Source organism: Protomyctophum parallelum, assembly GCF_964188405.1.
Source record: "Protomyctophum parallelum genome assembly, chromosome: 2".
Classification (NCBI taxonomy): Eukaryota; Metazoa; Chordata; class Actinopteri; order Myctophiformes; family Myctophidae; genus Protomyctophum; species Protomyctophum parallelum.
Window position 1 is genome coordinate 43,857,030 of NC_139699.1, and position 26,503 is coordinate 43,883,532.

General features: G+C 42.4%; 1 protein-coding gene across 1 annotated transcript in view; it reads left to right on the forward strand.

Moving 5' to 3' along the window:
• The window catches only part of fzd3b (frizzled class receptor 3b), a 52,384-nt gene that overhangs the window by 10,788 nt on the left and 15,093 nt on the right, over positions 1 to 26,503 (forward strand). The window lies entirely within an intron of this gene.

Here is a 26,503-nt window from a genome sequence, read left to right on the forward strand (position 1 = left end):
CTAGGTCAAGGTCGTGTGTGTGTGTGTGTGTGTGTGTGTGTGTGTGTGTGTGTGTGTGTGTGTGTGTGTGTGTGTGTGTGTGTGTGTGTGTGTGTGTGTGTGTGTGTGTGTGCATGCGCGCATTATGCGGGATTATATCTGTTTAAAACGTAATTCAAGTAATTTTCAGATTAGAACAGTTCTCTCTTTGTGTATTCTGATTTCACACAATCCAAACACTGAACAGATGCAGGCAGGCACACTGAGGATGGAGTAAAAAGCAAGTCAAAAACAGGCAGAATAGTACCGTATTCCTATCGGCTAAATACAATGTGACAGGCAATACATACTGTCTGAGACTACCCAGTTCTTTGGTGCTGGATAGTGAAGTTACATGCTGATGCACCCAATAACAATCATGAAACACACCCTTTTACAGCTGTGTTTGAGAGTGTGTGTGCGTTTGCACATACCACCTGATTCCGAATGATGATTGGTTAGTAGATATATTATACGGTAGCACCAGAAGGGGCACAGAGAATGTCCATAGGCCTACATACTCCTGAGAACAAATACATTTAATAATAAAACGATTCTATATTCAGCAACAAAACACAGAAGAAAATATAATAGACAACAAGCACTTCCTTTTCGAAACCAGCTACAGTTTTGCCTCGAGATGCATACTGAGTCGGGACTTATGCAAGTTATACAAAATTCAATGTATACAATTAATCTAAGAGTGCAAATTCTAGCATTTCTGTTTAGCAATCTTTAGTTAGCTTAAGTTTGACTGCTTTGATAAACTCAATGGACATCTGTTTATTTCTTTTGCCTACAATATTAATGCTCTCAAAAAGAAAGTTTAATATTGCATCAAAGCAAATCACTGCACAGAAAAGAGCACAGTCTAAGCAACTAAATTGACCAAAATCCGTAAAAAAATGGCTTTTATTTGGACTCGAGGGACATTCCGTACGAGGGGAGGGATGGAAGGTGGAGTTTCGCAATTCACATGCACATCGTAGATCTCGTAGGTTCCCATAGGAATGAATGTACTAAGCGGAATTAAGGACATCACACAGAGCTCAGTGGAAAACGAGGCGTAAGTCTTCAATAGAGCAGTCTGTGTGTAAAGCAAACAGCTATAGCCAAGCCTACCTTCACATGAGGAATCCTGGAGCTGTCAATCACACCTCCTTACTTTGTGTGCAAGACTGTAGGCTGTCGACACCTACAGTATGTCACTGGTTCCCAAACGCTGGCTCGGGACCCATTTGTGGGCCGAGGACACATTTTTATGGATCCCTTATTTTTCTTTCTCGTTTCCTACATTTTGTTTTGAATTATTATTTCAAAACCTTTTCAAAAAACATACCCAAAAAAGCTTTTCTTTTTCATGATTTCAAAACCAATTCAATGATTTTGTTTGTTCATTAATATCATGAAGATAATAAGATAATTAATTATAAAACATATGTTTAACCCATTTAGGCCTGACGTCGAAAAAAAAAAAAAGTCATCTGAAAGAATATATATTCAAAGATTGGTGCCGCATTTCAATAAATATGAAAATGAATTCAAAATATTCGATCATCTCCTATTCCTTTTTTTCCGTGCAGGCCTCTGCTGTTTAGTTATTTTTTATTTCTTATGTGAAAGGACTGGTCTTTTTAAGAGTCTAAGAATATAGGAAGGAGGTTTAATTAAGTAGGCTAATTTGATCATAATCAGATGTTTGCCTTAAAACAGGGTTTAACACTGCGACGCAAGTTAGCAGTTAGCAGTGGATCTTACATGAGGATGGAGAGGAGGTGGACGTACAACAAAGGCTTGAGGACCAACCGGAGGGGTTTAGGAAGTGGCTTTATTGTTTATATGTGTGAGAGAGTCAGAACGAGAGAGAGAGAGAGAGAGAGAGAGAGAGAGAGAGAGAAGGGGGGTGAAAGTGACAGGAAAAGAAGGAAAGAAAGAAAGAAAGAAAGAAAGAGGGGTGGCAGAAAGGGAGTCTGGGAGGACAGAAAAAGGAGCAAGCCAGTAAAGGCAGAGTGACAGGTTTGCAAATGTGTTTGTGTTCCTCTCAGCATGAGGCCCTGTCGCTCAACAGGCCAGCAGGTCCACCGTCCACAACACAGTGTGTGTGTGTGCGTTACTGTAAATCTTTGTGGTTTAACTCTTAATCCACCACCATTAATTAATAGCGTACTGCCAGGGTTTTATTGCGCCTAACACTTACTTTGAAGAGGCAAATATCCGTAGTCTCATGTTACAGTGACAAACTGCTGTGTGTGGTTTCTTGACCGGTTGTTGTTGTCTCTGTCGGTGAAACGGCCCCCTCAATGTCGTTTCTGAGACACAGGGCTTTGAATCCATGGCTTAGAATGGAAGTGGATGCGCGCGCATCTTCAAAATGGCCACGGCTTTGTGTTGTTGCGTTAGCAAACAGTAGATAACGATACGATAGATATGATAGATACGATCGGTTTAAAACATGGATTAGAGAATACAAGGCAAGCCCTGGAAAAAGAGAGTCTCATGTTTGGCGGGCTAGGGTACTAATTTAACCCTCCGTGTTCCTCATTTCTGGAGGGCTCCGTGTTAACAGTCTGCTAAATGCTTAATTGTAAAGTGCGTGCGTGCGTGTCAGAAGAAAAAATGCGTTGTTCATTTCTAACTTATTGATTGACCAGGTTGTCCCTGCAGCACCACCAGCTGTAGGAGCTTACAGGACCACTCTGCAATGTTTTATCCATTTTTAATATTATTGTACAGTCAGTGTTGTGTATTGGCTCTGTCCGTGAAACATTACTCTGATTTACACACAGCATTCCGTATTGCTTCAAAGATCATCTGACTTGTTCCTACACCCACCACACACCACACACTGTGCACAGTGGGTGTTGTAATCTCTAAACTGGACCCTCGTCTGGTTCTGACAGACGGGTAGTGTGTGCAGGCTGGGTGGTGTGTGATAATCCGGTTTGAAGTATTCCTTCGGTACGGTGACTGCGGCGGCGGCGGGCCCGGGAGAACAATAACGCGACACGAGACAGTATCACATTAAAGTTTATACACAAACGGGAACATATATAGTGCTGGATCACAATGACATGATAACAAGATAAGAGACATAGAAAACGTGACACTGATACTGACTAATACAGCAGGGCTGACGTTGCTAGCGCTGAGATGTCTCTCGTAGCCTATCCATAAAGTATGCTACCGTACAGGCAGTACACAATACATATCAAGTACACTGTATCTCAAGTTCACAGACTAAGATGTACATGGGCAACTCATACTATAACAGTGGGGACCTCGTGTTTATTTGTGTATCGTCTTGGTGACATGTTTTATTTTCTGTGCTGTTTATATTTTTTGGGGGTGTTTTGAACAGACATGTGAAGAGTGAAGACGACCGGGAAGATATCCTTCGGGACCATAACGTTTATTATTATACCTGAAAGGGAACATGGACACAGTATAGTGTAGTGTTAATTTAACCCTGAGCACGCTGGCTGTTACTTTGTTACTTTGGTTGGGATAATGGCTGCAAATGGCACATACAAAAACGGAGAGATGCGGTTGTTGAGGCTGTTTTATAATACCAGCACCCCTAGTACTAGCCATATATATATATATACACACACACACACACACACACACACACACACACACACACACACACACACACACACACACACACACACACACACACACACACACACACACACACACACACACAGTCACACACACACACACACACACACACACACACACACACACACACACACACACACACACACACACACACACACACACACACACACACATATTCTCTATACTCATTCACAGTGTTAGATCGGTAAATCACAGCCTTCACATTGTTTCAGAAATAATCTCTGTTTTATAGTTTAGTCATATTTATTATGGTTATAGATGAGTCGTATAACTCAGTTGTGGTTATAGCTTATAGAGTTAGACAAACATGACATATGCATGAAAGAAAAAATGTGAGCAGTATTTTTTTATGCGTGTGCATTTCTGGAGAGAGCAGATGGGTGGATGGCTTGCTCCCTGCGTGGGTGCAGTGGTGCAGGTGTGTGGGCGTTGTGAGCATAACACCGCTCCTCATATCAGTCTGTAAGACCATAAAAACACTGAGCATTAACATAAATGAAGTGGACATTTTGTATACCTAGCATTATTGTTATGAACGCCTGTCACAATTGAAAAGTAGATTATTTTTCATATCGTTAAATCACAATTATATGTGTAACAATTTCACATACAGCCATATAATCCTAAACGGAAGAAGATGTTAAAAGTAAGACTAGTTTGTGTGTGTGTGTGTGTGTGTGTGTGTGTGTGTGTGTGTGTGTGTGTGTGTGTGTGTGTGTGTGTGTGTGTGTGTGTGTGTGTGTGTGTGTGTGTTTGGGTGCAGCATGGTGTCGGATCATCTCTGCCTGGAAGTTAGGTGTGACCAATCCCACATTCCGTAGCTGTCGCTCCATCTTTGTGCATATCTCTATCACTTGTCTCTCTATTCACACCTTAGACTCTAAGTACTCTAAGACTCTAGTAAATTCATATATACGCTAAGGCTTAGAGTATATATGAATAGAGACGGTGCCCGGAGGAAACCCTGAGGCGAAATGGACATAGTGGCCAGATTTGGTATTGCAGTGCTGGGCCAGAGCTGGTCCGTTGACTATCATTGCGCACGTTCACGATGACACATGTTGAGCTCTGTTTCATATGTGAACGCGTTCAATGATATAGGCAGCGGCACAGCGCGTTCATGTGTTTGGACCCAATCCATCGCAGAATGCACTCTGTTCCTACCCGGAAGGAGGAGTGAAATCGCCTCATGCGCTTTTGAGCAACTTGGAGGAGAAATCCGGTGCCGTCTCTATTCATATATACTCTAAGATTCACACCTGTCTCTCTCCACCATGTCCATATCTCCATTTCTTGTCTCTCACCAATGTCTTTCTCTCCATCTCTCTCTTTCGACCACTCTTGTTTCTCTGTTTCTCTCACTTGTGGTGGGACATAACTGAAGAGTGTGTGTGCATGTGTGTGTATGCGTACGTGCGTGCGTGCGCCTTTTTTATGTAAATCCACATTCATCTATGTGTGTGTGTGTGTGTGTGTGTGTGTTGCCCTTTTGACCTTGTTGATACAAGGGCCAATGAGAAGCCTCATGAGTCCACATCACCTGTTGCCATGGTAGTTAAATAGCTTGAGAGGAAGCGAAAGGAATGGCTGATGCAGTGAGAGAAAGCGAGAGAAGGGGGTGATAAGAACATGTGACTAGGGGACAGTGTCTGAATGATCAAACTCTGATGTGTGAATTAGAACGGAGACGAGCGGAGAGGACAAGAGAGGAGGAAAAGAGAATTCCGCCGATTAAACACTCAATTATCTGGATTATCCCATTTTTACCTGAGATCAGATTCTAAAAATGTCTTCTACATCCTGACAGTTTTCTGAAAAAGCTATGTTTCTATGTCAGTGGTTCTTCGATTTTTCTAAAATAGCAGACCTACAAGCTTGTAGCACGCCTATTTTTCAATAGCTAAAGCATAACATAATGCTAACTACAAAAGGGGTTCCTGCCCAAAATGGGTTAATAATGTTGTGGATTTTATTCTTTTTCATGTAAACGATGGAGATTTAATTCAATGTTTCAGTACTGTAAATTATCCTATTTCATTCAGATTATTATATTGTGATTGTTTATCCTTAGAAGAAGAGTGAAGGGTGAAAGCAGGGGTAAGCTGATTATGACAGACAGAAGGACAGGAGTGAGTGAGTCAGGAGAAAGAAGAGGGATGAATAATGGTGATAAAGAGGAGAGGAACTCCATTAAGCGCAGGACGGATGGACGGATGAATAAACCGACAAATGAAAAGATCGGGGGAGCGAGGAGGCTGTTCCTTTCTTCTCTCACTCTTTTCAGAAAGCAGACGAAAGGAGTAGAGGAACGTCGTCTGTCTCATTAATCTATTCATGTCTTTATCACAGCCAGAGAGAGTGTGTGTGCGAGTGCGCATGTGTGTGTGTGTGTGTGTGTGTGCGTGTGTGTGTGCGTGTGCGTGGGCTCGCGTCTGTGGGTGGATGAACGGACGGACGGATGAGTGGTGGTAGAAAAGGCTGGATCTTGGATGGATGACAGAGAGGTGGGCGGGTGGGTGGAGAGATGGATTGAGAGGGACGAATTAGATGGATCAATAAATAAACAGGAGAATTGTTCAAATCGATAGAGAGATGGGTTAGATCAATGATGGAGATAAATGAAAGGATGACTTGACAGACTGAGACAGGACTGTCCGAAGTTACTATACTAAGTACAACATGCACACACATATAAGTGTGTGTGTGTGTGTGTGTGTGTGTGTGTGTGTGTGTGTGTGTGTGTGTGTGTGTGTGTGTGTGTGTGTGTGTGTGTGTGTGTGTGTGTGTGTGTGTGTGTGTGTGTGTGTGTGCGTGCGTGCGAGCAGTCTGTGCACAGCTGCCTCTGAGTGTGTGCGTCTATTGTTCATAAGCATGGGTTGTCTGGTGAAGAAAGCTGTCCGGACCTTGTGGCTGTGGTACTGGTCGCCAAGAAGCTGCAATGTGTGACTATGGGCTTCATGGACACATTGTCCTCCAGTGCATATTATGTCCTGGATGAAGGGAAGCTCCCATCGATCCACTGATGCTCTGGTCTGTGCTACTGCATACGTACTATACCACCCTCTGCAGTGCTTTGTGGTTGAGGTCGGACAATGCCGTTCCCACTTCCCGGGGCAGTGACGCATCCAAGCGGGATGCTCCTGGTGGTGTCTACGCCTCTGTAGAAGGTCCATAAGATCTTGTGGGCCTTCTTCTAAACCGCTTGCGGTGATAAGGTGACCACCGTTTGGTTGGTAAAAAGCACACCCGTGTGAACCGAGTGGTGCAACTCTCCTCTCTCCCCCCCCCTCCTCTCTCTCTCTCTCTCTCATTAGCAGGCAACAGTGCAGCACTGTCTCTCTCTCTCTCTGTTTCTGGCACAACAGCGCCCCTACTGGTACTCATACTGGTGCTCATTAACGTCACATAGGTGAACCAACATATAGGTGAACACGGACATTGCTGTTCTTTGGAGTGGTTGCACCACTCAAAAACAGAGAGATGTGTTTGGGTGAGCGGTGATGCGCCATCCTGTTGAGAGGGTTATCTAATAGTCCAATAAACAGGCTGTACACTTAAAATTATGGATTCACAAGATCTGGCATTTATTGATTGCCCACAATTATCCCAAATTGAATGGTCATGTGATATATACATGTGAACAGCAAAGACATATATGAAAGCAAATACGACCTGTTACGTCACGAATTCGGATTCGATCATTATCAGTCCACAGATTTGGGGGCCCCGCGAAGCACAGGACAGAGAGCTGGTCTATCCTGGAGAATTCTGACGTGTCCCTCTCTGCCCTGACAATATATACAGTACAGTCGCAATCTCACTGAAGTGACCTTGCATACACACAGCTCAGGCGGCACACTCTGAAAGTAATGGTAACTGCTTGAAGGGTCTACTTTACCCCACCAGCCCTCCTTGGTAATGAGTAATCAATTACCAAATCCACTTGACCTGATGTTATCATACGGACGTTCGAGGGGCACACCAATTTGGGGACGGTAGAACACTGCATTCAGGGATTAGTGGTACACATACATTGAATTCCAAAAGATGAAAAATAAAAAAGGATGACAATTAATAGTCAGGTCAATCATACAAATAGAAGTACATTGTGTCACTAATGCGGAAATCAAATCAACCATAAATCACATTGTACATATCAAACTTCTTGTAGTATTTTACTTATTGTCAGACATCATTTTGAGGCATTGTGCAGGTGGACACTGGTGGTGAGGAAAACCCATGTTATTTGTGTGGAAACCTGTAAAACAGTAAAACCACTTATTTAGGATGAAACCAACCACTAGGAACAGTTTGTTCCTACCATTCGGCCCTGTCCATGCATACTGCCTGTCGGAGAAGAAAACATGTGGACAAAAATTGTACTCCTGGATGCCCTGGGGGGGGGCAGTGTTCGCGCGCGACGGAGGGACGGGAAATTGTTTATTTGCCCATCCATCCTGTTGTCCAGCGGGTCATTATGACCATTGCGAGGCGCAACCCGACGTTTAGGCCTTGAACCGATTAGGCTCCGTTATTCAGGGAACAAGGTGACAGCGCGGTTTGCGCTTCCCATCAGGTGATTTTAGGACCAAACTCGTATCCCACATTCGGACCAGAGACAGGGCCGTCCCTGCTCCAGGAGCTCTGGCAAGCTCTGATGGTGCACTGCTCCTCGTCCCGCCGCGTCCCGCAGCGTCTGCGAGCCTGCAAGCCTATCCAGGTGGAAGTTGTGATGGACTCCCTGGTGCTTGGGTATATGACCTCCGCGAGCCTGCGAGCCTATCCAGGTGGAAGTTGTGATGGAATCCTTGGTGCTTGGGTATATGAACCCCGCCTGGGTACTCTCTGACTGACCTGTTTATGGAAGCAAAAGCTCGCAAAACAGTTCCCCTCCCCCCTTCATCGACAATACGTATATATATTTTTTTAAACATAAGGTTCTAGAACTCCTGGTGTGTCTCATATTTACATATTCGAAGTTCAACACTGGGTGTAGCTGTGTTTTTGTTTTCATACTTACAGTTTTGTTGACAACTGTAAAGGAACCACAACAAGGACAACAGCAAGATAACAGAAGCACACAACATTCTTTTTGCCGGCACGTATAATCATTCAAGGAGGTTATGTGATTGGGTTTTTTGCATATGTTAGTAAGTTAGTTATTTAGGTCGCCTTCGGTTTGATTGACATACACAGAATCACAGATAAATGTATTCAGTGACAGTAAAACGGAATAGATCACGGGTCGATCACGGCTCGGTCATCCTACCCAATGATTTGTTGAATCCAACCCAGGTGTCCCTCCTGGATATGAACTTGACACCTTGTTGTCCATGAGGGTCTTAATTTTGGTCTGTAGTCCACTTAAGTAAAATTTGGAAAGTCTGGAAAGTCTGGGTCTGTGTTGCATCCTGACCTTGTATGTGAGTGTACCCCCTGCTATTACACCTTCAGACATTGACGTCCCCCTGATCCTGTAGAGAATTTATTAGGGAATTTATAGGATTAGGGTTACTCTCAGGGTTATTCTCTCCCCTCCTTCATGTGACATATTATTGACACATTAAAACATATTATTGACATTTAAGTTTTTCAGAACTCCCTCCTGGACACCTCCTGTGGGACAAATAGTTAGTTACTTTTGATTATACATTTTGGCAATTAATCCATCTGTTGGGAGGATTGGTTATTTGATTCAACCCAGACCTTTGCAAACCAATTATTCAAAGACATGAGCTTCCCGCAGGCTCTCCGTCCCTCCTTGACACATACCAGGCCAGAATGACCCTCCTAGAACTCACTCAAGTTTACCCACCTCTCTTGGGGAGATAATATTGAAAGAACGCTTATTTTCAGTATTTGATTTTTGTTCACTATTTTTATTGTGTTACATACTCTATATTAATTTTTGTAGTTGGTCTTCCCCTTACATTTTATTCCTCATTTTTGTAATTGTACCAATTTATATTGACCCCGTGTTTTTTCTCTGTGTTTTCATTATAATTTCAACTTGATTTGATATTGAACCTTTGGGAAAGGTCACTTAAAATGAATCATATTTGTAATTTGGACTCCCAGAGGGAACTTTTTCCCCCGAAAATAGCCGCTCTACATGCTGCCGCGTTGACATGGCATTATAGTGGCCCGACGTGCATTCATACCATACACAAACACTCCAACAGTTGCTACTAGTATGGAAGTCTATGGTGCTGCTCTCTCCCTTGTAACTCCTGCGGCTTTGTGCACAAATTTATGGTTCACAGGTGTCGTATATTAGAAGTAGCCTACACCTAATCTAATTAAACCATAGAGAAATGAGTTCTCTAAAACAAACTTCCGACTGTACTGTAGTGAAGTGAACCATTGTCAAAGCATCAGATCAGTACTGACCGTTGGACACGGCCAGTCAAGACTCCCTATTCCATTGACAACATGATTGACATTCAAGACACCAGGAACAGCATTACAGTACAGAATTTCCCCAAAATGGTTCAGCTCCATTGTTACAAGAGCATTTCTATTGACTCCTACTTTAGGCTACTTATGATCTAATTACACGACAACCATACCAACATGAGGCCTATTAATTAATGTTGAAAACACACGCGACGCGATTCCCCCCTTTATCATCACTAATCTTCCGGTCAGGGCACCCTGTACATACAGAACCATGTTTCACTATCGTAACACCATACTAAAAAGGTCTCAATTTTGCATTTTTCCATTCATGTCACTGGGGAAACTTTTATTCACTCATACATTAATATCATGGGGACCTAGAATGGAAAAATTTTACTTTACATCCTGCTTACATTAGGGTAAACTTACTTAAATTTGAAGTACTGTACTTACTTGGCCAATTTGAGCTATTTTCACTGAATGAGGCCCTAACGGCCATTGCCTGACGTTTTGTAGATCTGCTCTTTTTCTTTACTTTTACTCCAGTACAGTTTGAACCACAGCCAGTGTCTGTGACCTTGGGCCTAGTGAGAAAAGAGATAAACTGTCCATTGAGTCGCCAGGGCAGGCTACATATCGCTTTGACATTTTTTGATGCCAATAAAACTTATTTCAAATTTACCCTATATACTGTGTAGGCCTTCAAAGGGGCGAGGGATAGGGGGATGATTCTCTGTTCAATCAATTACTTTACACTATGGTTTTGCCCAATTGCCTTCCCTTACTTTTGAAAAAATATATAGTTTGATAGTGGTACTTCAATTGCGTGTAACTACATTTAATCACCCTAATTTAGTTGTCTTTAGTATTGTGTTTTTGTACCAACGGCGCCCAACCCTACGCAATCGCGCATTTATAATTTGTCATGAGAGTGTGTGAATCCACACTCATGCTCGGCCCATGTGTACAACTGTGGCAGGTCCAATATTTGATTTTAAATGGCTTTGGGCCTCTACTTGGGCAGAGTGGTGCAGGCAACGCACCCCTGGCCCATGACCTTGAGCAGTGTGGTCAGTGTCTCTGTGAGTGACTCCCCAGCACTCGGAACAGTTATTTTTCTCCATAGCAGGTGGCATAGCAGTCTGGTGGCTGTGTGTGTCTGGCCCGTGTGCTTAACCCAGTGCAGCATGGTCAATTCAATGTCTCTCAGCAAGTGCCCCCCCCCCAACTCTGGAGCAGCGGTGGTGGTCTTGTGCTGGCTGGTTGCTGCAGTCGACAATGTCTCTTTGGTGGAACAGAGTGTACAACTGTCTCTGGAGATACGACAGTAGGCTGATGCATATGAAATCAAATATCCTCCCACCTTTGTTGTTGATTTTTAGACTATGCCCCCTCCTTCCTGGTCCCCTTCTAAGTTCTGGTGTTGCTAGATTGCAACTTTACTATGCGGCGTTTGTACAAAATCACAATTTGTCTTTCCCCTAATTTGACCCTAACCTATATTTCACTTGTGGAAAGTAAACACGTACTTCCTTAGCTCAATTAAGTACAATCTTGGGATGTTTTTATATAGTTTGAGTATTCACTTTTTTCACAATTACTTCACCACTACATAATTTGAACTATTTTACTTATTTTGCAAATATACCTAGACTTATATATACTATACTGGGCGTTCAAGCTTGTGGATTGGCTATTTGTCCCTACACTCATTTTTAAATGTACACTCTCCCTTTGCACTTCGGCATTCTACACAATGAGTCTTACTTTTACTTTGAGTATGTTTGATTACTGAACAGGGCAAGGCCCTTCTACATGGGGCCATTTGATTCGCTTACTGGTGTACTTTTATTAAGTATATTTTTTAATTCTGGACTTTATTATTTACTCACTCTGGTGTTACTTACACTAATTACACTTTGAAAACAACATACTTTTTGTCCCCCCATTCAAATACCCCACTATTTAGTCCGAGTCAGCCCCCTCCCACCCCTCCAGTAGTTGTACTAAAATTTTACTCGCTACAAGCTCCCAACCTGCCGACTGTGTTCTGCCTCTGGGCCATTTTAGTGCAGTAGGAAATCTGTGATCCACTTAATTACAATACCATTCACCAAATTATGAGTACAAACAACCACAAAATAAATGGAAATAGCTGCTCCACCAGCTCTCCATGTTCACTCATTTTGCCTGTGATAGCTGCCAGGTGCCATTTTGTCCTGATTCCCTTCATGTACACTATTCAAGGGGGGGTCCATTTTTTTTTTTTTACAGAGGGCTATTAGCTACTAGTGTTGTGCCACATTGTGGACACAGTGTACATATATTCACTTATATTATTAACTTAATGTATAATTTTCTTCTATATTTTGTCGCCCCAAGTTGAACATGGCTAGATTTCAACTACTTTTATCGCAATTAAGAACACAACTTATAACCTGTGGTCAGACAGCATAACCATAGTATATAATGATAATTCAAAAAATGTTGTTTTTATTAATTTTTCCCTGGCTGTGTGGTGCATTTATGACTATAGACATGATGGTACTCTAATGAAAATGATTGTTTCCGCTATACTCTGGTACTATCTCCAGCGAAGGCTAAGATCAATTTGCCCTCGTGACCTACACTTCAAAGACAACATCACGACCCTGCCCACTTTTACTGACCCACAACATCCCCCCCCAGTGACCACCCGACAGGCCTTTAATCAAGGCCTCCCATCTTCTCACTTGAGTCTATAACATGAGTACCTTTAAGCTATATAACATACAAACACCACAGTTCCCACAACTCAGTGCGCGTCCACACTTCACTGCAACAACTCTTATACAACAAACAAACTATGAGTCCGACTGATCCCAGCCAAACCTCACCCACACAGACCACTTACACACAGTTACTGACCAAGCATTCTGTCACTTACGTCCCCCCCCCCTTTAACCTCTCTCTTATGGAGGGAGGTAAAATCAATATAAAAATCCCTCCTAGATGGTGTACACTTACAATATCCCCTTTAATGTGAACCCCACCCCTCTTACCGTTTCATTTTATTTTAGTCTGGTTTACATGTATTGAATACACTGGGGTTTTCCCCTGAACTGAATTCACACTTTGCACTTTATGCAGTCATTATTATTTTAATCAGACCCTAAACAACCCACCCATAGTTCACGTACTATTATTATGTATTATAGATTAGATTAGATTATTATGATACCTTTCTCTCCCCCCACCCACTGCATGTGAAATTGAATAGTATTGGGGCTTATGGTTTGTAAATTGATTTCTTCCCAGATATCAAGCTTAAGGCCTGTCTACTCTCACACATTAGAACATTATTTCCCCCTTCTTTTAGAAGCGCACAAACGCGCACAGTCCAGATGGCAAAAAGTATTGACAGAAAGGCTATCTTTGTTTTGTGAAGAGTGAATTTCTACTCCCCGGAGTATTTTTTTACTTAATTACAAATTTTAGTATCTTGCGAGCGCTACTGGGTACCACGTGACATTTCCATTCAACTTCACACATTCTCTATCACACAAAACATCACACCTGCACGCGCGTGCACACACGTGCATATGCGTGGCGAATATTTTACACGACATTCACCTGCAACCATTTTAATATACATACAAATAAGTTTACAGAAGAACATAATCAAAAATGTACAGTTATTTTATTATTTTTTGTCTTTTTCTGGATCCTTAATTTTCTCTTTTGTCATGACTAGCCTTCCCTGGCTTTTGCCCTCCCTGGCATATCTGTGCCCTTGCAACAGATCTCTTAGCCCCCTGGCTTTTGCCTTCCCTTAGGCTTGGTTGATGTATCGATATTACCATTTACCGCGATATTTGAAATCAATATCTATAAACAACTATAATTTGCCTAATAACTCAGTGCCCATGCATTGACTGGCACCGACGCCGAATTTCCAGCCAACCTAAAAAAGGTAATTGATAATACCGATATCAAAAAATCAATATCACCCAAGCCTCGTGCTACAATAATGTCTGATTAGGACATATTGAATTCACCATCTCTGTGCTTATAAAGCAACAGATCTCTTAGCCCCCTGGCTTTTGCCTTCCCTGGCATCTCTGTCTAGAAACAGATTAAACCTTATTTACAAAATATACATTGATCCGGATATCTCCCTTCATTAGACACTCAGGACCTTGAGGTTCAACCATGGAGCCCTAAGTTTCCATCCTTGAACCACAGTTTCCCCAGTGAACTCCACCTAGTAATTCTATTCACCAGACCCCTTATATAGGTGGTCGGCAATTATTAATAATATTATTATTATTTATTCTATTATCATGACTATTATTTTCTATCTAGTTTCCCACTGGCCAGGTGAGAAACTGAAAATATTGTGGATATTATTATTATTTTCACAGCACCACTTGATTGATTGATTGGTTTTTTTATATTTATATATTTATTAAATCACCTATAACCCCTTTTTAGAAGCGCACAACAGTGCACAAAGGCGTCTTTTTTAAAGAAAATTCCAAGCAGCAAAAAGTATATAATATGCATGTGGGCGTGGCTTATCTGGGGAAGCGCCCAGATAACACTTGAGAAAAGGAAATTATGATTTTATGCCTCTCGGTTCAATAATTATTAAACAAACACATGAAATAAGCTGTTACCAGGCCACCGTGTGGCCACCTTGTGCAATTTTTCAATTAACTTTTCGGAATTATTATTATTCTCCTCTCCAATGTTATGATGAAATGGAATGGTTATAACCTTTTTATTAAAAGTAAAAATAAAAGTCAATTAAGTCAAACGTCACCTGTCTACACGTCAAGATAAGCGAGCAATCAGTCCATGTCAGGTAACTATCAGTTTCCTACTGTCCAATGCAGAGGGAATAGTTGGTCAGAAGAGGTCAGAAGAGGAACATGGTCTATGTTTGTCAGTCAAAATAAAACCAATAAATATTAAATCAAATCAAACCAAAATTATGGGCTTTTATAGTGCCACCATGTGGCCAACTTGTGTACTTATTTTCCAATTAATTTTCATAATTATTATGACACTCCTATTATATTTTTGTAACCATGGCGCTTACAGTTTCCCAAGGAAAAATGTTTGCTCCCCTTTGAAAACGGTCTCGTCTGGAGCTGTCAATGTGTTAAATGGTGAAATCTACAATTTTTTCCCAGCCGGGTTTTTAGGGCTTTTTTCACACAACCTTTGTTTATAAACCATTACCCACCTCACTGACACTTATCTGACTCCATTTGCTCTCCCTCTGGGTAATTCGTGTTCCCCCAAACGCCGGGGGGGGGTTGTATTTTATGATTTGACATAACGGGACAAGTATATGTCCCAGGTTGGCATTCTTGACCCACTCATTGTCGCAGATTGTGGCAGGACTTGGTGTACTTTTCAATTTATCAATATTTTTTAAACTGGCGCCAGGCGAAGACACAATAAACACATTTCCCATCACATTCCGGGCCCAGACGCACACACACATTGCACACACACTGATAAGAAAAGCGCCTCGCTGTGGCAGGGTGTGTGGGGCACGACACTGCACTAGCACACACACACATTCAAATACGCATGCCCACACACACTGCCCGCACGCACACACATCCAACTACGCATGCACACACACACAAAGGCGCATGCACAGACACTGCACTGTCATCCCCACTGCTAGGCGCACATACACACACATTGCACGCACCTTCCGCTTCCCCTTACACACCGAGTCACACGCACGCACACGCGCGCACACGCCCGCACACACACATACTTTTACAGCGAGCGCCTCCATTTTCCATTCTTTTTTTCAGCAAAACATCAAAATCAACAGAGCTATACCAGCGGGTATAGGATATTTCACTTATGCAAACACAACACAGTTGGCAACAAACAGAGCATAGCGTGTTCACAATGGTATCACATCCAAACATTATCACTTAAAATTGATTCCCCATTTAGATAAAACTAATAAGCCGACCTACACACAGCCCCAAGCTGGTAGAAATCTGCATCCAAATGCATTTTTTAAAGGCCCTTTCTAGCCAGCTATGGGGCCATGTCTAGACTACAATACTGGTCAAAATGACCCAACCTGCTGGACAAGATAACCGCTTTCAATCACGTCGGGGTCACCACGCTGATGCGCCATCCTGTTGAGAGGGTTATCTAATAGTCCAATAAACAGGCTGTACACTTAAAATTATGGATTCACAAGATCTGGCATTTATTGATTGCCCACAATTATCCCAAATTGAATGGTCATGTGATATATACATGTGAACAGCAAAGACATATATGAAAGCAAATACGACCTGTTACGTCACGAATTCGGATTCGATCATTATCAGTCCACAGATTTGGGGGCCCCGCGAAGCACAGGACAGAGAGCTGGTCTATCCTGGAGAATTCTGACGTGTCCCTCTCTGCCCTGACAATATATACAGTACAGTCGCAATCTCACTGAAGTGACCTTGCATACACACAGCTCAGGCGGCACACTCTGAAAGTAATGGTAACTGCTTGAAGGGTCTACTTTACCCCACCAGCGGTGAGTTGCGTGTTGTAGTTTTCGGTGGTCACCTTATCACCTAAAACTGGAGTATGAATTGGCGTTAAAAGGGGCATTGCCGTGCCTTTTTTTTTTACTCGTCCCAGATGGGTTCCTCAGTGACGTGAACGCAGAGGAACATGATTGACAGTGACACACAGAAGGACAGAAGAGAGGGTGTGTGTGTGTGTGTGTGTGTATTTAAATTACTAATTCGCCAGCAAATACACACAAAAGCTTACACACACACACACACACACACACCAGGATCTAACCTTCTCTTCGAATGACGGTAGCGTTCTTTCTTTCTTCTAAAATGTTTTCCTTCATTATGCTAATGAAAGAAAAGGCGCTTCCTGACCATCTCCTGTTTATTCTTATTCTTAGCCTTTCTTTCTCTTCACCTTCCTCCCCTCATCCTGTCATTCCTCTCAGCCCTCGTGGGGGGAGGGGGGAGCCTTTACTTCTCTGAGAGGAGAGAAAGAAACTTAATCTTTCTATTGAATCAGGAGCTCCCTCTACTCAGAGTCCACTTGTATTTTACTCTGTGCCAAAACACCCCCGCCCCCCCCCCACACACACACACACACACACCCACACACCTACCCACCCAAATCACACATTTACACACAAACTAATTCACACACACACACACACACACACACACACACACCTACCCACCCAAATCACACATTTACACACAAACTAATGCACGCGCATGCGCACACACACACACACACCTACCCACCCAAATCACACTACACGCAAACTAATTCACACGCACGCCCACACACACACACACACACACACACCAATCACACGATTCAAATCAAATCCATTACCACACTGATGCATCTCCCTCCAACTGTGTCCTCCCACACAGTACACTAACAGATGGCTTTCTTCCTACTTCCTGTTTAGTTAATTGTATTTAGCTTCTTATAAAATCCATGTCTTTAATCATTCAATTAGCTCTTGAATGGGAGGGACCCACTTCTGTGTCCCCATTGAGACAAATCGAAATGTACCGATATCTACTGTTTAGTGTGTGCGTGTGCGTGTGCGTGTGTGTGTGTGTGTGTGTATAATGCTCATGCATACGCACATACACACAATTATAATCATAAAAGGACAGCTGCCTGTGTGTGGGATAGAAATATATAACGTGTGGTCTGTTTGTAGGGTGCTGTGTGCGTGTGTGTGTGTGTGTGTGTGCGCGCGCGTGCGTATCTGTGTCTGTATTTGAGTGAACTTGCAGCTTGTGGCTCCATTCTGTCTCCAACCTGGTCCCTCCTCTTCTCGTTTTTCTCCCCCTCTTCTCCTGTCTTTGCCTTCATCATTCTGTCTAAGTGGATGGAGCCTCAGGCATACTTTTTTCCACTCTCCAGCTCTTCATCACCACCTAAAACTTTTTGTGTGATTGTCATCTTGTGTTCTATTTTTACACGGATAGCTACAACTTGAAGGACATGATAGAAACGGCTTAGTTGAGCATGCTGCAAAGCTATACCATTATGAAACAGTTGTCAGGTAGCTGCATGTACAGTATTCTATCTGTGAATTTGCCCACCAGAGGGTGCTGAAAACAACAAATGCGGGTCAACTATGCACACCTCTTGGTTGTCTATCAGACATGTCCCTTGAGCAGACTGGTACAGAATACATTACATTATGTTACAAACAAAAGGAGTTCCACCGCGCATCCAGTCGGTGCATCTCAGGAGCAAGAGACATCAGTAGAATGAAGGAATAAGGCGCCAGAGCATCACAGACATGTTGAATGTCTGTATTTTATTTAGCTGCTATATCATGACAGATGATATAGAGACATTGTTCACCAGAGACATTGTTATCTCAGAATTGGAACTATCCTACTTTAAGTCTGCGATGGCAATGCAGTTTAGGAACGTCTTTGAATTAGACGTGGACTAGCACACAGGCAAGGAGAGAGACAAATGGAAGCACCAGCCCAGAACCAGAAGTGGTTTTGCACTGGTGTGAGTGCATCTACACTCATCAAGAGAAGAACCACTATGCAGGACAGTGCAATGCACTCATGCAACCAACGCTGTTTTAAGTGTGGCCCCCATGCCCCTGCATGCTGTAATAGTGCAAAAGCATGTGGGGCGTGCGTGTAAGAAAGAGGTATTACATATATGAGCCTCTGATATTTCACATGGCTCTCCAGACTGATATGTCTGACAATGAATACCATAAAGATATTGTTTAAAAATACTTAGAAGGTGGGACATTTGTCTAGACTTTTAAACAGGCGATGGCACGTTGTTGTTAATGCAGTATAAACTATTTTCTCTGAATCTAATAATAAAGATTTTCCTTTGTGTGGTGCAGCAGCTGGTCTGCTCTGCTTATTGAATCAAACATGATCTGCAGTGGTACTGGAGCCAGTTACTACACTGCTGCTACCCTGGTACTGTGCTGGTTCTATACTAGTACAGTCAGGGACGTGCACACATATAAATCAAAGGGGGCTTGAGCCCCAGCCCTTTTACCCGTCTGTAAAACTGCCGCCCTCTCCAGACCATGAATGCAGCGTTTACTATGCTGAAAGAAATGCAAATGCCACTCCTTTCCATGCCATGCCGGAAGGCTGCATTCAGGAGAATTGCTTTTTTTCCGAAGTCTCCTGAACGTGAACACAGTATTTTGCGCTGAACAAATTTGTTTAGAAATCCATGTCGTACACCGCATCTCCACTAGCTAAAGAGTGCTCGTTTGCGCCCCGAAAATAGCTGATCTACAAGCTCTCAACGTGTCACAGCGTGACACATTGAGAGCTTGTAGATCTGCTATTTTCGCTATTTTTGTCCAGAAGTGCCTGTAAAGTTCAACTCTGTTCCAATCCAATTCCAATCCAACTCCAATTTCCAACTCAATCCAAAACTTTTTTATGCTGTGTTGGCTTCATTGGTGGTTGGCTGGTCTTAATCAGTTAGGTTGAAAACCTTTGAAAACAAAGAAACAAAGATTAACAACCATGGCCAAACAATCAAATGATAATCTTTTCTAACAATAAGTATTTTAAACAATGCCTAAATTAAGTCGTTTAAATCAACTTATTAAAGTCAACATTTTAATCAAATTGTTAGTCATTTTAAATTAAACATTTCAGATTAATTCACCCTTTAACCGTCTTCCTGCCATTGCCGAAGCCCTTCGGCAATTGAAGCATTAATTTGATATTAACGCTTGCTGCCATTGCCGAAGCCCTTCGGCAATTGCCCTTTATTAGTGCATATGATTGATCAAGCCATAATGCTACTCACGTTAGCCGGTTAGCTAGCACTGTTGTTAGCACTGCACTGGATCGTTCATATTAATTCACCGTCGCCATAAGAATCCATTCTATCCGTTTCTTTCAATCGCCTGTATCTCCTATTCCTTGTCCCAGATGGCATTTTTGGTCAAAACAGCGTTTCTTTGACGGCACGAGCCGACGTTGTGGAGTGCAAAAATGTACCGGCATTTTTCGATCATGTAAACAAAGGTTGTCTTGGCAACGTAAAGCTGGCAGGGATAAGCTCACTTCCGGTTGAGGCAAAATGTGGCTTTTCAAAATAAGAGCTCAAATTAAAAAAATGCTGGCATGAATTAGGTCCTAATTTCTCAATAAATGGCAGCAGTAAAAGGGTTAAGCTTGAATAATGATTAAATGATTCAAATTAAGTAAACATCTCAGCACTTTAAATGGAATAAGTATTTAGCTGAACTTTGAGCTTGTAGATCAGCTCACATTGAACAAGGCATTTAACATGGTGAATTATAAATTGTCCAGTTTTAGTAGTCTTAAATTATTAAGTAATGTAAATAATTTTAACATCTTTAACTTTGTCTTACTCTTTTGTAAAAAGATACTTTTAAACTTGTCAAACAGAAATTAAGGCAATACTGCAGTGTTAAAGGTGTAGGGAAATGGTGGGCATTTTATTTCAAAGTTTCAGACGGTTTCAGCCTGAAACACCGGCTCTGAAGTTTCTGAACCAATCAGGTGATGGGACGGTAGCTAGGGAGGGTAGCTATGCTACACGCAGGACGCATGGAGTGTGTTTGTTTACAAGTCAGATAGTCGGCCAGCTGTACCAGTTTACTGTTATGTGGCTTATTTCTACCCTATAATGTTTTCAGATACATCTTTTAGCGTGATGATTAAGTTGAAACCGAGTAATACACTGTCTGGATGTTATCTTGAATGGGAATAAAAACGGAGGATTTCTGTAATCAGTAGCATCTGTGTTGGACAGTGTTGGACGGACGAGCAGATATGGGGAATCAAAACGGGTGACGCTTCATTTTGATTGGCTTTTATCGATGTGGGCCTCGACACGTCATCACGCAGTACGTTTTTGTTTTCAGGAAGTAATTCAAATTCGATTTTTATAGACTTTTAATATAAAAATACACAAATGAAAATGTATCCGTTTTTTGGCATCCATTGTATGGATGCTCATATGATGACCACGGATGTGGTCTAAAAGTGTGAAAAACATATTTTTCATTTCACTACGCCTTTAATGTGTTCCTTCCCCACTTCAAAACGGAAGCAGTTGAACCTACTAAACACAATTAGACAGATTTTAACCACATCAAACAGTATTGCATACATAAAACAAAACAGTATCACCGACCGTTGGCGTCTTTGGAGGTAGAACCGGCCATGAGTAGTCTTTGCTGTTTGCATCTGGTGTTTTGTTTGAGATAATGACTGAAGCTCCATTCCTTTTAAGGTGCTCCTAATCAGGTAACGAGCAGCCATCTTGCTGCTGCAGTCTGGGAGATGTAGTTTCTGAGGTCTGAGATGTCATGCGGACCAGATTTTGGTCCGTTCCTGAGTTATTTTTTACACCCTGCCTAACACATGCAGTCTATAATAGAATAGTGTCCCATTGCATGCCAGCTCAACTATACTATAGCATGCAATGGGACACAGCAAAAAACTAAATTATTAAGTGAGTTCTTTTCTCAATTTGTGTGTGTGTGTGTGTGTGTGTGTGTGTGTGTGTGTGTGTGTGTGTGTGTGTGTGTGGTGGGGGTTGTAGAGAGTAACTATAAAGTAGAAACTGTGTCAGAGATCTCATGCACTGCTGCACACATTTCCTGGTGGTCCATCATTCAACACGGATCTGAAACGCACCAATTGAGACGATCAAAACACACTCAAAGGACCACATTCTACATTCAAACACACACACACACACACACCCTCACACACACACACACACACACACACACACACTGGTGTTTGTGTGTGTGTGCACACAAGCAGAAAACCGTGTAGTGCGCAGTCAAACACCATGCACCTACCCACCCACCCGCATGCACACACACACACACACACACACACACACACACACACACACACACACACACACACACACACACACACACACACACACACACAGAGAGCTTCTTTCATATCTGTGTACTCATTCTCTGAAAGGATGCTCTAGTTTCAACACATTAGCTCGGGATCAATATAATGCATGTCATTAACATGCTAACATGTTTATACTCTTTTCCTGTTTCCGCAAGAGTGTTTTTATCCGTTTTAGGATTTGTGTTGTCTCTAATTTCCTGGCTTCTTCCTCCTCATGAAACTAGTATGGCTATTGTAACGCAGTTCTGTTACTGTAACACTAGTAAATAGGCCCATGACCCACCTTTGTGCAATGCATTTTGATAGCATATTTGGCTCCGGGTAGAAGACAGAGTCAAGTGTATGAAAATGGGACTGACATTCAAAATTGTAAGTGCAGCTCTGCCCTCCATGTCCACAGTAGCCACTTACTGTACTTGACTTGACTAATTACCTGTAAAAAAAAAGTGAGCAACAACCACAACACTAGAGGGAGCGTGGACAATGATCTGGGGGCACCCACTTTTAGTTACAAATATGGGCAAATTCACCTTCCACAGCACTGCCACTCAGGTGTGGAATGCCCTGAGTCCGGGCCTGACCCCTTCCCTCAAAAAAAGAAAAGCACTGGCTTACTTTAAAACGGGCCTGAAAATTCACCTGTCACTGTCAGCACGTCAAAAGGAGGTGATCGCATTCCGGGGGTCTCCAGCCAAAAACGTTGAGAACCCCTGTTCTTTCTATACCCACTAGTACCGTTTCGTTAGGCAGTTCATGGATTGATGGATCGATGATATTATTTTGTCATTGAACACAAGTGTACAACAAAGGTATATGCCATTGCGGCAGGTCGCATTTACTATGAAAACGTGCATTTCCCGTCAGTCAGTCCGTCCGTCCGTCACCCCACGTCTCCATATATGGTCATGCCTCGCAACATCACATGACATCATCATGGATGGAGATCCCTGGATCCCTGATGTCATCAATATGACATCAAGGCCTCAAACCGTTAGATCTCCATATATGGAGCTGACCTGTTCGGACATTCCATATGTTGATCCTTCCCCATGGAGCTGACCCGTTTTGACATGTTGATCTGACCCCCCATGCCAAAGTGCCAGTGCTCACTCAGCAGTCTGCCGTCACCCAGGCGAATGAGTGCACCCAACCTCGCCCTCGTCTTACTGGCATATCTCTAGCCTGAGCCTCACATTGTAATTAATCCGGACCATGTTGAGTTTTATTCCCTAGAGATCCTATAGAACATAAACCTTATTTATGTTCTTCATTTCTCCCTGTCAAAATACTTGACTGTGTGTGTAGCTCTGAAAGACTTTAATTTAACTCTGCCTTGTATTCAATTCTGGTTTCATGGTTCAACCTCAACCTCCAAAAATATCTTTCAATTGTGTCTCCTTCCACCTCTACCACAGTGTTTTAATTGCCCCGTTTTTTTTAACTTTTCTTCTTTCACTTCATCTTTTCACTTCATCATGGAGACACCCATGGCCTCATCACTCCCACACAGCCGGAGACATTCAGAGTGAAGCCTCTTAAAAAAAAAAAAAAAGACGAGGAACACCTCAAGGCCCTCCTATTAAAAACTAAATAAAAGTCATCATGTCCATGCATGTCTCGACACACAACCATATACGCCCACACGTGTAATCATGTAATACCCCCTAAACCACAGTGCAAGTCATATATGTTACAGAGAGTGGGATGCCTCGACGCACTGTGATTTCAATCCCTCGGGGGACAGATGAACTGATGCGTGCAAGGAACCACTCAGTGGGACTTTTCTTTCCCATACTGGCTAGCTGTCATGTTAATGTTCACTTATTCTCTTACTAATGCTCCTGCTCTAGTCTCCTCTCCATCTCTGCCAGTCTATTCATCTCTTTCTCTCTCTCTCTCTCTCTCTCTCTCTCTCTGCTGCTGGCCTGTCTACCCTTATAGTGACCTCACGCAGACAGTTCAGTCGGCTTGCTTTTACTCTGGGACTAAAACTTGTCCTGTGAACGTCTCCTGTGATTGTGATTTAGTTTGAATTATTCTGGTAGCTACAGTATAGAGCACTGAAGTCTGACGTCAATATCGGTAGAGGTGCACAAATCCACGCGTTCGAACCGCCGATCCAGGGACCATTGGACGACCTGCTCTACCTCCGGAGACACAGCCGCCCTACTTACTTTTTGTACCTTTTTATTTGCATTGTAATCCCCATAGGGGGTTTTTAGATCGTCTCATATAAGGACTGTGTTTGAAAAATAAACATGTCATCCCGCCCGACCGTTTCACTGAATATGGATATGAAGAATCAACTGACTGAGAGAAAACGCTATTGTTACTGCTGCTGAATTAGTAAACAGACTGTATCATATATGAGTGACTGACTGTCGCAAACGATACTGAGACACCTCCCTGACAATAACTAGCTGAGACAGCTAGTTTATTTTTGGACCACAGTGCTTATATGAAACGATTTTAAGATGACCCCCATGTTATTCTCCATAGAGAAATTACTTGGCAAAGGCCGTCGGGATCGGTAGTCGAACCCACGGCACGCCGTCAGGCTGGCTCGGCAGCCTAGGTGCCCAGACGGTTGAGCTAACCCCCTATGGGGCCACAAATGCTAGTCTTGCGTAGATTGCATGTTGTTTAAAACTTTAGGCAGATGGCAAGGTTTGTTAGCTATACGTTCTTGCCTCTTACTCTGATCTTGCACTTTTGTAAGTGACTCTGGTTCAAAGCATATACTAAAATGCGGCAAATGCCTAAATTGTCTTGCAAATAAATGTATGATGGACACATTGTGTTACCATGTAAATGTGATTTATATCAATGGCATTCTAATACTTACAGTGATGAAGCATATTTCATTTGAGCTTGGCTGAGGTTGGAAAGCTGTGTGCATGTGCGTGCGTGCGTACAGTACGCACGTGCGTGTGCGTACACTGTCTCCTGGCTGTGGTTCAGCTGTTAGATCATGTCTTTCTCTGTCTCCTACTGTACTTCAAAGGGATGTTTAGGTAATATCACATCTGCTCTGCATATTTCATAAGCTGCTAAATATTGATATGGTACTGGATGAGAAGCACCTCTCTCTCTCTCTCTCTCTCTCTCTCTCTTTCTCTCTTTGATGACTATTTCAGTTGAAATATGATCCTTTACATGCATGCTGCTCATTGTAATTAACACGCCATTGAGTGTGTGTGTGTGTGTGTGTGTGTGTGTGTGTGTGTGTGTGTGTGTGTGTGTGTGTGTGTGTGTGTGTGTGTGTGTGTGTGCGTGTGCGTGTGCGTGCGTGTGACTAGTGCACATGACAGCTGTCATCATGTTCTTGTCAAACTGGTTCCACTAACATCAAGATCCAGCATGAGAAAGTATAAATGTGTGTGTGCGTGTGGGGGACAGACAGACAGACAGACAGAGCTTTTACTCTTCTATCTCACCTTACTCTCATCTCCCCTCTCTTCTTCACTAGTCTCAACCTCCTACTCAAGTAGTGGTACATTTACTTTACTTGAGTGTTTGCCTTTTTGTGATACTTTAAACTTGTACTACTCACCACATTGCATAGTAGAGACACAGAGGCTGACAGCTTTAGTTAGTAGTTACCTTGCAGATTTAGATTATTAAAGGGCCACTTCTCCCTTAAGATGTTTAGGGCGTTTCTATGTGTGCAATATGTGTTTTTTTGATATTTTAGTCAAGGCGCAATGTTCATGACCAAAATTTGCCATGAACATGTGGTCTCACTTCCTTCCTGAACTACAAGTCACACCTCCACAAGGAGGGGCAGTGCACTAAATTGTATGAATTCAGCAGTCCAGTCAAACACACAGACTTATTTTTCTGGCCATAGGGTGCAAATTTCAAATTGTGCTACTGTTATCTACTATACAAATACTATTAACATTGAGTTTCTTCCAGTGGTGAAATATCCCTTTAACATGCATTATCCACTTAAACCATATGTTATACATCAGGCTAAGTGTTGCATTGGGATGCGTTGTGAGTTTGTAGCTTATAGATCAGAAAGTTTCATTTTTGTTGTACTTGCTTTGGTATCTATAAATACATGTTTAATATATTTACTTTTACATATTTTAAATACAGGACTTTTACAAGTAAAAGTGGTATTGCTAGTTTTACTTAAAGCTGCACTATATGCAACGTTCCTATTCTACACCGAATGGTTTCCTGCGCAAGTGCTAAAATGTTTACCATTGGGAGACATGACCTTTGACACGATCTAAGTGTCTCGGTAGGAGAGCAGGGAGACTAAATACAAGTTCTATTGCCTCTCCCTTAATTCCTTTCTTTCCACACCTAGGCTTTCTCCCTCCTTCATTTCAGTCATGAAGTCTTTACTTGTACTTCTTAGAGTAGAGTAGAAGTATTGTATTGTATTTTGGGGGTGATCATGCGTTGTGGGCTAGGTTTGGGAGAGCTTTTGTCTGTTTGTGTGGCTGCATTCGTATTGTACTGTTCTGTGTATTTATATA